The sequence below is a fragment of the Acomys minous genome (assembly GCF_964271855.1).
Source record: "Acomys minous genome assembly, chromosome: 17".
NCBI classification, from domain to species: Eukaryota; Metazoa; Chordata; class Mammalia; order Rodentia; family Muridae; genus Acomys; species Acomys minous.
The window spans coordinates 73,412,703-73,424,797 of record NC_140500.1 but is presented as its reverse complement, the minus strand read 5'-3'; the positions used below and the strand labels follow the sequence as shown (position 1 = coordinate 73,424,797).

At 37.1% G+C, this 12,095-nt stretch overlaps 2 gene segments (V, D, J or C); one reads left to right on the top strand and one right to left on the bottom strand.

The window, feature by feature from the left end:
• The window catches only part of LOC311588791 (Ig kappa chain V-III region MOPC 63-like), a 615,711-nt gene that overhangs the window by 67,052 nt on the left and 536,564 nt on the right, over positions 1-12,095 (top strand).
• LOC311588804 (immunoglobulin kappa variable 4-1-like) lies at positions 10,222-10,896 on the bottom strand. The segment is given in 2 exons: positions 10,833-10,896; positions 10,222-10,637 (listed from the first exon to the last, which is right to left on the bottom strand).

The following is a 12,095-nucleotide window of genomic DNA, read 5'->3' as shown; positions in this document are numbered from 1 at the left end:
TGTTTTCACCTACCAACCAGGAGATTTGCATAGTGTTCCTTGAGTCTCTCTTGCATAATTGAGCTACAGGCTTAACTACAACCTTGTTCTAACCGATCTGAAATCCTTAGTTCAGCTTCATCAAATGAGGTTTCCTACTAAGCTCCTGGGGCTGCTGATGCACTAGATCCCTGGCAGGGACAGAGGAGAGAAATGAGGAGAATGGGGTTGTATGATGAGCTGTGATCACTGCTGGTGCCCACCTATACTCAGTTCAGATGCAAGTGTAAAGTCGGCACCTATTAGATTTAGACCTGTGATCTTGAGAGAGTTGAAAAGTAAGACCTGGGATCTGATAAATATTTTCATATAAAAAGAATGAATGTAATGAACAGAGCCTAGAACATGGCTTGTGAAGCTTGGTCTATTTTAAAAATAGAATATATTTAGTTCATCTTTCACCATAAATGTTACCTTATGAGCTATATGATCATATTGCATATTCCCTTGAAGTTTTTCCAGGTGAACTTTCCTATTTATTTAGAACCCACTGAAGATATTGAGATGACTCAAATTACATTCTCTCGGTCCTTCTCTGCAAGTCTACTGAGAACCTCCTAGATGAAGAATAAAAGAGTTATTTGGCTTGACTTCTACATAAACCATCCTGTCTCCTCAGATTTTGATTTATAAGGCTTCCAGATAGGGTCCCTGATATGGTATATGACAGTGGGCCAGGAATAAATTTCAAGTTGAATATCATCAATGTTGCATCTGAGGATGTGGGAATTTGTTACTGCATTCAAGTTAGAGGAGGTCTTTATATAGAAAAATAGTCTGTAAAATCTGCCCTGCTTAAAAAAGTCAAGAGTCCACACATGGTGAACCTCTCTGTAGGACCTGTGGAGAATCTCTGAATCTGTAAGAGGATGATGTTGGAGAACTAAAAGTAGCCAGTCATAGCTGAGGGTTCTATGACACCCATTCAGAGATACACTTAAGATAAACCCATTAGTGACACATTAGCTTCAAAAGCTGAGGATGGCATAGTGGGTAGAAAATAGAGAGAATTTGAAGGTCCTCCTTTTAAAATATTTTCTGCCTGTGATTGTTTTGCATGCATGCATTCTGTGCATAATCCATCTGCCAGGTGCCTTGAAGGAGTCATATCCCCTAGAACTGGAGTTGTAGATCATTGTGAGAAATGATTTGTGTAATGGTGATTGAACTTAAATCCTCTGGAAGAGCAGCCAATGAATGCACTTAACCAATGAGATATCAGAAAGATCTCTCCAGATCTACAAAACGCTTATAAATTAATAATAATTATGGAGAATGAGGAGGATCCTTGAGAAAATAAAGACCTGTGTGAAAGGAAGGCTGTGACACAGGCTGAAGGGGAAATGGAAAAACAATTATTTGTAAATGACTTCTAAAAGAACCTTGTGCCTTGTGAATTGTTCTGTGATACTGAAATGGAAAGGAAATTGCTTACACATGAAAATATCTTCATTTGATGCAAGTAGTAAGAGAAAATCATGGGAACAATTCAGTGTTTTTATTTAATCTTGCTTTTCTCTCTTCTTATTTCAGGGTTCAGTGATGAAATCATGATGAAGCAGAATCCAGTTTTCTTCTCTGTCATGACTAAAACATCTTAGTCTGACGAGGGAAATGCCACATTTGTCAAGACACCACTTCCAGGATCATGTGGATGGGACCTTAACTCTTTCTGTTGTTGTGATAAATGAAATACACTGACAAAAGCAATTCAAGGAACCTTAGTTCCTTACTTGGGAACATGATTAATTTGGGAACACAGTGCAAACAAACAAGCTATCATAGTATGAAAGACAAAGAGGAAGGAGTGTGAAGCATCTGCTAACATCACACACACACCTGAGAAGCAGAGTGCAGAATGGTAGTGCTTAGCCCACTTTCTCCAGTTTGTGTAGGTGAAGATCCCCATATAGGGCATGATATGGCCCATGGCTAAAAGAATCTTCCCACAGCAATTCACTCAATCAAGATGACCATTCACAGACGTTCCTAGAGGCTAATCTTAATCTGTATATCTTACAAGGCTTATCTGAGAGATGATACTATATCTGTTAAATTGACAGTAGATATCATTCATTGTGGTCCTGTATCAATTTAAATTCTATGAGATAATGTATATCATGGATGGCTCCTATTCTGTTTTTCTACATTAAAAAATTTTAGTAGAATCTGAATCACCAGCCTGGTCCAGGGAAGTACTCCCTGTTCCCCACAGGTAAGGGCACCCTACCTATAATCAGACATCAACTATCCACTCCCAAACAGGGAAGGTCACTACAAACCACCTCCCAACATTAGAGTCACCAAAATGACAAGGGGACAATGAAAGAATGCTAACAAAAACCAAAACAGGATGGCATCTCCAGATCCCAGCAATCCTAATGAAAACAACCTGGAGAACCCAACAACAATGGATATACATGAAAACCACCTCAAATCCTTAGTAAGTAAGATGATAATGGAAGAAACAAATGAATTTTGTAAACAAATGCAGAAGGAAGCAAACAAGAGGGCTGATGACTTAAAAGAGTCATATAAAGAGGCATTTGAAGAATTTCAGAAAAACACAAATAACCAGATGAAGGAAATTATTAAAACAGTTCAAGACCTGAAGATAAAAATGGAAGATATCATAAAAGAACGCACGGAAGAAAAACGTGATCGAGAAGCATCAGAAAAGAAAGCAAACATCTCAGAGGTGGCCTTATCTAACAGATTGCAAGAAATGGAAGAACGAATATCAGGACTTGAAGATACAATCGCACAATTGGAAACAATCATCCAGGATAATGCTAAATCTGAAAAGTTCCTGACACAAAGCGTTCATGAAATAAAAGACAACATGAAAAGACGAAACTTGAGAATAATAGGGATTGAGGAAAGAGAAGGCAACCGACTCCACAGCCCAGAAAATATCTTTAACCGAATAATAGAAGAAAATTTCCCCAATTTGAAGAAGGAGATGCATACGAACATACAAGAGGCCTACAGAACACCAAATAGAATAGACCCAAAAAGAAAATCTTCCCGCCACATAATAATAACAACACAAAATATACAGAACAAGGAAAAAATATTAAAAGCGGCAAGAGAAAAAGGACGAGTAACATATGAAGGCAAACCTATCAGAATCACTCCTGACTTCTCAGCAGAGACCATGAAAGCCAGAAGGGCCTGGACAGAGGTTCTGCACACGCTAAGAGAACACAGATACCAGGCAAGACTACTATATCCAGCAAAATTATCAATAACCATTGGAGGTGAAGACAAGATATTCCATGACAAAAACAAATTCACACAGTACCTAGCAACAAATCCGGCTTTACAGAAGTTACTAGAAGGAAAACTCCACCCCAACTGGTCAAACTACAACCAAAAAGACATAAGAAATAAATAACTACACCATTGCAAAATCACAACTTCACAAAAACTCGATTGTTACAAATACCAAAAATGAAGGGACTTACCAACCACTGGTCATTAATATCTCTCAACATTAATGGTCTCAACTCTCCAATAAAAAGACACAGACTAACAGAGTGGATGCATAAACACAACCCAACATTCTTCTGCATTCAAGAAACACATTTCAACCACAAGGACAGACATTGCCTCAGAGTAAAAGGTTGGGGAAAAATATTCCAAGCAAATGGTCACAAGAAACAAGCTGGGGTAGCTATTCTAATATCTAATAAAATAGACTTTCAACCAAAATTAGTCAAAAGAGACAAGGATGGTCACTTCATACTTGTCAAAGGTAAAGTCAACCAGGAAGACATCACGATTTTGAACATCTATGCTCCGAATACAAGGGCTCCGACATTTGTAAAAGAGTTATTAACAAAGCTTGCCCCATTCATCGATACCCACACATTAATAGTGGGAGACTTCAACACCCCACTTTCACTCAAGGATAGGACTTTGATTTCAAAACTAAGCCAGGAAATAACCTCATTAACCAATGTCATGAATCAAATGGATCTAACAGATAACTACAGAACTTTCCACCCAAACGCAAAGGAGTATACCTTTTTCTCAGCACCCCATGGAACGTTCTCTAAAATTGATCACATAGTTGGTCACGAAGCAAACCTCAACAGATACAAGAAGATTGAAATAATACCTTGTATCTTATCAGATCACCATGGTCTAAGGCTGGACTTCAATAACAATAGAAATAACAAAAAGCATACCAACACGTGGAAACTAAACAACTTTCTACTTAATGACACATGGGTCACAGAAGAAATAAGGGAAGAAATAAAAGACTTCCTGAAATTCAATGAAAATGATGGAACAACATACCCAAATTTGTGGGACACATTGAAAGCCGTGCTAAGAGGAAAATTCATAGCACTAAGTGCCTTTAAAAAGAAAATGGAATCATCCCACATAAACAACCTAACAACACATCTGGAAGCCCTAGAAAAAAAAGAAGCAGAAACACCCAAGAGGAGTAGACACCTGGAAATAATCAAACTCAGGGCTGAAATCAATAAATTAGAAACAAAGAGAACAATCCAAAGAATCAACAAAACCAAGAGCTGGGTCTTTGAGAAAATTAACAAGATAGACAAACCGTTAGCCAATCTAACTAAAAGACAAAGAAACGCTATCCAAATTAACAAAATCAGAAATGAAAAGGGAGACATAACAACAGACACCGAAGAAATACAAAGAATCATAAGGACCTACTTCAAAGACATTTATGCCACAAAATTTGAAAATTTAAGGGAAATGGACAAATTTCTCGACCGATTCCATTTACCAAAATTGAACCAAGACCAGATAAAAAAATTAAATAGCCCTATTTCGCCTATAGAAATAGAAGCAACCATTGATAGTCTTCCAACCAAAAAAAGCCCAGGGCCAGATGGTTTCAGCGCAGAATTCTACCAGTCCTTCAAAGAGGAGCTAATACCGATACTATTCAAGCTATTCCGAAAGATAGAAATGGACGGAATATTACCAAACTCCTTCTATGAGGCCACAGTCACATTGATACCTAAACCCCACAAAGACCCAACAAAAAAAGAGAATTTCAGACCAATTTCTCTTATGAACATTGATGCAAAAATACTCAACAAAATACTCGCAAAGCGATTACAACAGCATATCAAAGACATCATTCACCATGACCAGGTAGGCTTCATTCCAGGAATGCAGGGATGGTTTAACATACGGAAATCCATCAATGTAATCCATCATATAAACAAACTGAAAGAGAAAAACCATATGATCATCTCTTTAGATGCAGAAAAAGCATTTGACAAAATCGAACACCCATTTATGTTTAAAGTTCTGGAGAGATCGGGAATACAAGGCACTTTTCTAAACACAATAAAGGCTATATACAGCAAACCAATAGCCAACATTAAATTAAATGGAGAGATACTCAAGGAAATCCCTCTAAAATCAGGGACCAGATAAGGCTGCCCACTTTCCCCATATCTCTTTAATATAGTTCTTGAAGTTCTAGCCAGAGCAATAAGACATCAAAAGGAGATCAAGGGGATCCAAATGGGAAAGGAAGAAGTAAAATTATCCCTATTTGCAGATGATATGATAGTGTATATAAGTGACCCCCAAAATTCCACCAGAGAACTCATAGAGCTGATAAATACCTTCAGCAAATTGGCAGGATACAAAATAAACTCAAAAAAGTCAGTAGCTTTCCTATATACAAATGACAAACAGGCAGAGGAAGAAATTAGAAAAATTACTCCCTTCACGATAGCCACAAGCAATATAAAATATCTAGGAATAACCCTAACCAAGCAAGTAAAGGATTTATTTGAAAAAAACTTTAAACTTCTGAAGAAAGAGATTGAAAATGACATCAGAAGATGGCGGGATCTACCTTGTTCGTGGATTGGAAGAATCAACATAGTAAAAATGGCCATCTTACCAAAAGCAATTTACAGATTCAATGCAATCCCTATCAGAATACCTACTAAATATTTTGAAGATATTGAAAGAACAATTCTCAACTTCATATGGAGAAACAAAAAGCCCAGAATAGCAAAATCAATCCTATACAATAAATGATCCGCTGGAGGAATCTCCATACCTGATCTCAAGTTGTAATATAGAGCAACAGTAATTAAAACAGCATGGTACTGGCACAGCAATAGGCTAGTGGATCAATGGAATCGAACTGAAGACCCAGAGATGAATCCACACACATTTGCTCACCTGATTTTCGACAAAGAAGCCAAATCCATTCAATGGAAAAACGACAGCATCTTCAACAAATGGTGCTGGTCTAACTGGATGTCTACATGTAGAAAAATGAAATTAGACCCATATTTGTCACCATGCACAAAACTCAAGTCCAAGTGGATTAAAGACCTCAACCTAAAACCACAGACATTAACCCAATTAGAGGAAAAAGTGGGGAAGAGTCTGGAACTCATAGGCACAGGAGACAACTTCCTGAACAGAACACCAACAGCCCAGGCCTTAACATCAACAATTAATAAATGGGACCTCATGAGGCTGAGAAGCTTCTGTAAGGCAGGTGACACTATCAAGAGAACAGAGCGACAGCCTACAGACTGGGAAAAGATCTTCACCGACTCTTCATCTGACAAAGGTCTAATATCCAAAATATATAAAGAACTTAAGAAATTAAACACCACCAAACCAAATAACCCAGTAGAGAAATGGGGCGCAGAGCTAAACAGAGAATTCTCAACAGAGGAATATCAAATGGCTGAGAAACACTTAAAGAAATGCTCGACCTCCTTAGTCATCAGAGAAATGCAAATCAAAACGACACTGAGATTCCATCTTACACCCATCAGAATGGCTAAGATCAATAACTCAACTGACACTTCATGTTGGCGAGGGTGTGGAGAAAGAGGAACACTCCTGCATTGCTGGTGGGAATGCAAACTAGTACAACCACTCTGGAAAGCTATCTGGTGCTTTCTCAGAAAAATGGGAATAGGGCTTCCTCAAGACCCAGCTATTCCACTCCTTGGAATATACCCAGAGGATGTACTACTACACAACAGGGACATATGCTCAACCATGTTTATAGCTGCCTTATTCATAATAGCCAGAACTTGGAAACAACCTACGTGTCCCTCTATAGAAGAATGGATAAAGAAACTGTGGTACATTTACACTATTGAATACTACTCAGCTATTAAAAAGAAGGAATTTCCAAAATTTGTGGACAAATGGATTGAACTAGAAATTGTCATAATGAGTGAGTTCACACAGAAGCAAAAAGAGCTAAATGGTATATACTCACTTATATCGAGACACTAGTCCAAGGTGTACGTCCCCATGAAAAACTGTACCTACCAGAATAGTGGGTAAGAGGGGAGGACATCCTATTGAAACTTTAGGTGTGAGAAGCCTGGGAGAAAGAGGAAATGGAAGGATCCAGTGGGTCCTGGAAAACTACAGGCGAGTCTGGGCCCTGGGGCCCTCCGCAAACTGTGGCAACAGCCAAGGAAAAAATAGGCAGTAAAAACCTTGAACCCCTACCCGGACTAGCCGATGGACATTCTCCACTGTTGAGTGGAGAAGGAGATCTAACTTTCACACAAACTCTGGTGCCCCATATTTGAATATGTCCCTTGGACGGAGATGCCTGGTGGCACTCAGAGGAAAGATAATAGGTCACCAAGGAGAGACTTGATACCGTATGAGCATATTCAGGGAAAGGAGGTCCCCCTCAGACACAGACTTAGGGGAGGAGAGGGGAGTAGGGGGGAAGTGAAAGGAAGGGAGGAATGGGAGGATACATGGGATGGGCTAACAACTGAGATGTAATATGTATAAATTAATAAAAATGTATTTAAAAAATTTTAGTATAAAATTGTTGACAAATATGACAATGCATTGTGTGTGATATTTCAAAAAACGTATATGCATATATACCATATATCTTACATACATTATATATCATATATCATCAAATAATTACTATATCCAACACTCCAACTATTTTCCATTAATTTGTGATACATTAAATAAAGTCACTTACAGATTTTACCTCATGTATACCATTTTTATTATTTAATACAATAAGATTTTATTAGTGATTTTAGCTTTTATTCTCATTATATTTATTCATTTTTAAAACTACTTCTTTTTATCTTATATGAGTTTTTAATAGCATGAAATAATACAGTCACAACAACTTATATCCTCTTTCTATTTTTCATACCTTCTGTTTCTCTCCACTTATTATGAAAGAATATTAATATTTAACAAGTTTTGATGAGATCATTCTTAGGTAGCACAGGGGAATGTTGGAATACTGAAACCACCCATTATCACTGTGTCAAGGTCAATATATGTTTTCAGATGTAGATAATTTCTTTTATGAATTTGAGTGCCTTTGTGTTTGGTGCATGAATATTTGGGGTTACATGAATATTTGGTAGATTTTTTTCTTTGATTAATATGTAGAGTCATTTCATATATTTTTTATTAGTTTTTGTTTTTAATCTATTTTGTCAGATGTTAATATGCCTACCCAGCTCACTTCATAGGTCCATAAACTTGGAATACCTTTCTCCATTTTTCTACCCTGAGATGATGTTTTCTCTTAACGTTAAGGTGTGCTTCTTGGATTCTGCCAAAAGACAGACCCTAATCAACTCTGGTAGCCGGTATCTTTTTATTAGAATATTGAGATCATTAATATTGAGAGGAATCAATGAGCAATATTCACTGAGTCCTGTCATTTTGTAGTTTTGTTGTGGTTTCTTCTCTGTCTCCTGATTTACAGGTCTTAGATAATTTATTATTTATATTGTCTTCAGTGTAGTTCACCTCTCCAGACTAAAGTTTTCCTTGTAGTATTTTCTGTAGAATTGTGCTGGTGGATAGATGTTATACCATGAAATGATTTTCTTTCTGATTCTATTGAGATTAGTACTTTGTAGGTACATTTGTCTGTACTGACATTTGTTATCTGTCATAGTTTAAGAAAATCTGTTCCAGGAACTTCAGAGAGATGTGTGTCCACAGAAATAAGAATAGCAAATATATCTTTTCTCATTTGTGGATCCTAAATATGTTGTATTCAAAGTACATGAGTGTATATGTATATATGTGTATGTATGTATGAGGTCCTGTGTGTATATGTGTTTTATGTATGTGTGTATCTCTGTATGTATGTACATGTGTATGTATATGTATGAATGTATATATGTGTGTATGTGTGTGTGAATGTGTGCATGTCTGTGTGTCTTTGGTGTTTATTTATGTATACAAGATTATGTGTGCATATGAATGTATGTAAGAGGTAGAGTGGGAAATTAAAAAGAGACTAATAGGGACAGAGAGAGAGAGAGAGAGAGAGAGAGAGAGAGAGAAGTAGTAGAGGAAATAGGAAGAAAAAAGATGACAAAAAGAAGAGAAAAGGGAAATAGGGTAGGTTAGTGAATATGATCAAAACACACAATGAATTTGAAAGATATTTCTTTAAGAAATTTGTGATAAGTGACTACATATCAATAAAAAATGTTAAGTGGCAACAAGATTGCTGAGAGGGCAAAGACACATGCCAACAAGCCTAAGGTCATACCTGAGATCTCCAGAACCCACATGGCAAAAAGAGAGATTAATATCCAAGATGTTCCTTGACCTAAACAAAATGACATTGCACATAGTCATCTATACATGCACATGCACACACACACACACACACACACACACACACACACACACACACACACACATGCATTAGGGCAGGTACATATATATAATTAAATAAAAGTAAAATAAATTTAGAGTGTGAAAAAGAAAATATAAATCATTAAAAATATAGATACAATTAAGGAAGAAAGAAAAATCTCTAGAAACTAGAAAAAACAAAACAAAACACAAAAGCAAAAAACAAACAAACAAAAACCTCTATTCTTTCCTAGCAACTCCAAACCCAACTGAAGTTTTCTAACATAGCCATATCAATCATAGAATCTTATGTTGGAAACCTGACTTACCGAAATATAAAAATGAAAATTAAATAAATCACTCATGTTCAAGCAACTAAGTTTTTGGTAATGTGTTATGAAAGGGACAGAAAGATAATACATAGTTCTTTTCTGCATCTTGGTATATAGACTTTTCATACCATAAAATATAAAAGACATGAAACACATTATTTTTATGGAGCTTTAAAAACTTTTTCACTGGTGTTTCAGCACACCTGCTCTAAGACAGAAGAGGGAAGTGTGCAAGCCCAGGGCTGTTTGTGGTGCTGGCAGCTGGTGAGATTTTCAAGGAGGTTTGTGTAGGAGGCTGAAACACTGTGGGAGGATAGCTGTAACTCTGCAGACAGTAATAAACTGCCAGATCTTCAGCCTGCACACTGCTGATGGTGAGAGTGAAATCTGTCCCAGATCCACTGCCTGTGAAGCGATCAGGGACCCCAGTGTGCCGAGTGGATGCATAGTAGATCAGCAGTTTAGGAGGCTGCCCTGGTTTCTGCTGGTACCAGTTCAAGTAGTTCTTCTGATCTTCACTGTATAAAAGACTCTGACTGGACCTGCAGGTGATGATGACCTTCTCTCCTGCTAACACAGCCAGGGAGGATGGAGACTGGGTCATCACAATATCTCCACAGGTACCTGCAATTGAGAACAGTGACCATGTGTGCACACAGAAACACATTATAACAACAGTTGAAACTTGACATTTAAATGCCCTTCTAATGTCATGTCAGAGTTTTATGACATAAGAAATATTACATCCCAGCTCACATTGTAAATTTCTTATATATGAAGATGTAACTCTGAAAAGATTGTAACACATTAAAAATTTACCAGACACCCATAGCAGTAGGGTCACGAGGATGTGGGTCTGTTTTTCCATCGTGCTCTCCCTGCCTGTCTGATGCACTTCAGTCACAATGCAAGGGTCTAGTCTATAAATTCTGAGCAGCTGGGGTGGGCTGAAGAGGCCCATGCAAAGCAGTCAGCAAATACAAAAGCAAATGCCTGGGCAGTGTGTGTGAGAGTGGCTGGTGTCATTCACCTGGCAAAAATACCACCAGAGAGAACATGAGCAATCACTGGAAGTGATTAGCTTACTGTTCTCCAACAGAAATCTACCAGGTCATCTAATAGCAGGTTTGAGTTAAAATTCAAGAGATATTTAAGTCAGGTGAATTTTGCAGAAACATTAGAAGAGTTATCTCAGATTGACAATCCTATAGAAATGAAGTGATATGCTCAGAAATCATAAGAATAAGAGAAACATAGAGTAAGAAGATGTCCAATAAAATAAGGTAATGGTGAAGAAAGGGAAAGAGGAAAATCAAAAAAGAGAAAAATTAAGGCTGAATTTGTTCATTATCTGTTAACTCGGATTCAGCCCTTGCAGTGAGGACAATGAACAGTGCCTCAAACAATTGGCCCCAGTTTCAAAGATTAAACATGGGAGAGGCATGCAAAAAGAATCCCATGAAAAAATCAGGAATTATATAAATATTTCCCACAATTTCGCAGACCACTAAGAAAACTGTAAATTTGAGAAAATTAATGCAAATAAAACAAACCAGATCTCTTCCCAGTATCATGCTTAGAGACCAACACTAACAAGTGGGTTTATTCTGGAAATGCATATTCTAGATAAACATGCAAATTAGCAATATTAAACTAAGGAAATATGGTCTTTCTTACTCTTCAAAATTTTTCCAGAAGGGGGCACAGATATTCTATAACAAGTATTTATTTTAGTGAGACGAGTACACCACAGTATGAGAGAGTGTTGTCATCCAAAAAAAAATGTTTGAGTGTGAATGAAAATCAACAGCATAAGAGAAACATAATAATCAATGAAAATTCATATTAGTGAATAATGACAGTGTGTATGAGGTAAATTATAAACCCCGTATTACCGAGTATTGCATGCAACATACAAGAAACAAAAGAAATATGAAGCAAAGTGAGTTTCAAAATGAGATCTGTATCCCAAAACTGGGCACACAAAAGCAGGAGAACCATGAGATTTTGGCCAGCCTTGGATACATAACAAGTTCTAGATCATTCTAATCTAAACACGGTCTCTCAAAATGTGTATCATTA